A 3,280-nucleotide genomic window follows, 5' to 3' on the forward strand; every position below is an offset into this window, starting at 1 on the left:
ACAGTGGTGGAGATGTGTTAGGCCTGTGTTATGTACATCATGTTGTGTCTGTTGCTGAGAAAATCCCTTTACACAATCTCTTACAGTTAAGAAAGCCCATCCACAATGCAATCTTCACACGTTTGCATTTTATTTGTGAACAGTGACCTTGACTTTGCTTTGCATGTGGGAAATCAAAAGGCTAAAATTAGCGCGGGGTTTAGCCATTACACTAATCCATGTGCTTCTTACTACTACAACCGAGCAGCATTGTGTCTGCCAGGTATTTATCTGCTGCGTTCTCCTGGGAGATATAGCGAGAAGCCACTATTTGGAAAAAACATCACTGTTCAAGGGTTCTCATTTGAGGGGTCTCAGGGATAGTAGTCAGGCTTCTATTAACGACACACACACACACACATATTCCCCTATCAGACAGGACATTTGTGTATGACACACATCTACTTAATGCATGCTTAACCGCATTTGACCCCAAGTTAATTCCTTGTTGCCACCATCCAGATTCCAGTCTGCAACTGTAGAAGAGGTCTGCACAGGAATGATTATCCACTCCCACTGATGAGCTGTTGGCAAAATCTCTAACGTTTACTATTCCCTATGGAAACCCCTGTTAAACCTGAGATGAGTGTTCAGTGCTGGTTGAAAGCAGGGTTGCAAAGTCAGGTTGGTCAACCTTCGTTAAACCATTCAGATTGACGGCCATATTAGGCAATATGAAGGAATCACTTCATGTGCCTTATTGACTGACTGACTGGAATATGGATTTCCACCAAACATCCGCTCATTTAATATCTCTCGACAGATTCTGCGTAAACGCATAAAACCCCATAATAGGAATTTATAAATAGTATTTTAGTAATAAATATTTTTACCGTCAGTTTGCGTAGTATTTGAAGTATCTACAATTTGTCATCACGTGACCTAACAGAACTATATAAAGAGGTTGTATGTCGGGGTAGATCACAACCTCTCTCTGTTCCAGGGTGGTCTCTGGTGAGGCACTTCACATTTTGCCAAAGACCATCCTAATCCATATATTCCATCCCATGTATGACCTAATATCAGCCCTGGGAAAATCTAGTAAGTGGACCATGTGTTCAGATTATTTCGTCAAAATTCGAACCTATTTAAAACCAAATTAATTAACGCTGAAATACTGCATGTCCCACACACTTATGACCTTGGTTGTGGCTACTTCAAAATGAAAACAATACAATACTTCCTATGCTTTTACTGTGAAAAGCATAGGAAGTGTTTTTTTCACTAAGAAAAGTACTGAGATTACTTTTCATGCTGTTTACTTACACTTGGCTGAACTTTCTCAAAGTTGTTTTCAGGAGCAAAAAGCACATTTTCCCCCGGCCGACAAAGGTGTTAGTCATTGTTCTGGTTCTCCTTTTAATATACTAACCAAAAAGCAGCAAATTGCGCTGAGGACATTATGCCTCCCGGAGAGCCTTACATTTCTAAAAAAGGCTCTCCTCACGATTTTGTTCTGTGAACTTGTCAGAAATACACAACCAAAGAACATCTTGTTACTCCTATTCCTGCTAAAGGATGCATCCACGTACCTGTGATGTACAGCTCAGTCTTGACACCTTTAGTCCCTCTCTCATCAGATTGGTCAGTCTATTTAACATATATCTATTATTATGACAAATGACTGAAAAACATTGTAAATATTTATCATGGAGAACAGCTTTAATTTATCAGCTGTCTTTTCAATAGGTGGCAGTGCAATACCACAATATTTACTGTAATTGGTGGAAAGTAGATTTGCCGTTAAAGGCCACTGTATCTGTGGTGGCTTTTTTTAAAAGAAAGAAAGGGAACAGAAGACATTGGTAATGCAATACGTTAATGTTCTTCTGAGATACGATTTTATTTATTTATTTTTCCTTTTTAAGTGTAGGGTTAAAAAACAGATGGGGAGGACTTCAAAATAAGTCGGTCCTTTTTTCTATATGTTAATGGACAATATTGAACTTTGGTGCTTAAATGAGTAACTGAACGAGTTTATCATAATTGAAGAACTTCTATTAATCTTAAACCATATCATACCAGTTCCAAAAAACAAAAAGGACACCCAAATAAGCCCGAAAGACAGAAAAGAGGAGAAAGAAAATACACTAGTATTCTCAGCTGGATATCTGTCATTTAGAGCTGAAGTTTGAAATTGAGGCTGAGGTTGTACACCAAAACCTGGTTGGGGGAAGGGAGCAGTGTCAATAGTTAATGAAGTGTATCTAAAGTTTTTTTTTTTTTTTTTTCACCAAAGCAAATTCATTCTTATAACTTTTTACTGTTGAAGTTACTAATTATCAATCCACAGATAATAAAATAATAAAAAAAAGAAACTCTTCACTAAATCTTATGTAGATGAAAATCGTTTTTATTCATTTAAAAAACTAATAGTGAACATTTTGAATTGAAAAGCCTTGGCATATTGTTAAGTTTGCTTTTTTGATCCCTGTAATTAGGATGGCGCAGCACAATCCGTTGATTCCTGTGCAGTATTCTGTTTGCCTTGTGATGGGTCCTAAAGAAGTTCAAATGAAATAGAGTAAGAAGTGTTTGCACTGTTGGAAATGAAAGCTTTAAGGAATAACGCTTTCAAAATCTGATATCTGTGTATGCTGTCTTGGTTTGAGTTGGGTTTTGGATTCTTGAATTTTTGCTCTCCAACATAAACAGTTGTGCTATGGATTGTGCAGTGTTTTACAAATCAGTGTTTTCTGTACAAGTGCTGGGTTACTACTCAGTTAATTGAAAAATCTGTTATCAGAGTTTAATTAAATGAACAGGGTGATTGCAGAAACTAAAATGAATTGACTGACATTTACAAATGACTGCTGTCAGGCCGTCTGGTTTTGCCCATTAAAACAAAGGATTTGCAATAGTGAGATCCTAAAAACAAACTGTTGCTGGTTAACCCAATGACCCTATACCTAGCGTCATACCTCGCTTTAGGCAGCCACAACTGCTCACAGTATGAATATTCAGCAAAACAGTGTATGGTCTCAGCATAGCTTGTGCACCTATCACTGTGCCTTCTACTCTGCAGCCATGTCGTGAGTACACTGTGTGTGGTGCTAGTAGTGTAGTGTAATTGTACTGCAAGCACCTTGGGAAAGCCACCTGTGGATTTCTTTGTACAGTGTTTGTTTGGTGCTGTTTGGATGCAACAACGAAACTAAATGAGCATTTGTTATAAGATAAGATAAGATAAGATAAGATATTCCTTTATTTGTCCCACAATGGGGAAATTCTAGACACAATG

At 37.7% G+C, this 3,280-nt stretch overlaps 1 protein-coding gene across 1 annotated transcript in view; it reads left to right on the plus strand.

Annotated features, from left to right (window-relative positions):
* LOC118320903 (protein diaphanous homolog 3-like) overlaps nt 1–3,280 on the plus strand; it is a 145,871-nt gene that overhangs the window by 810 nt on the left and 141,781 nt on the right. The window lies entirely within an intron of this gene.

This window comes from Morone saxatilis, unplaced genomic scaffold (assembly GCF_004916995.1).
Source record: "Morone saxatilis isolate NCDOM2014 unplaced genomic scaffold, NCSU_SB_2.0 Contig11, whole genome shotgun sequence".
NCBI classification, from domain to species: domain Eukaryota; kingdom Metazoa; phylum Chordata; class Actinopteri; family Moronidae; genus Morone; species Morone saxatilis.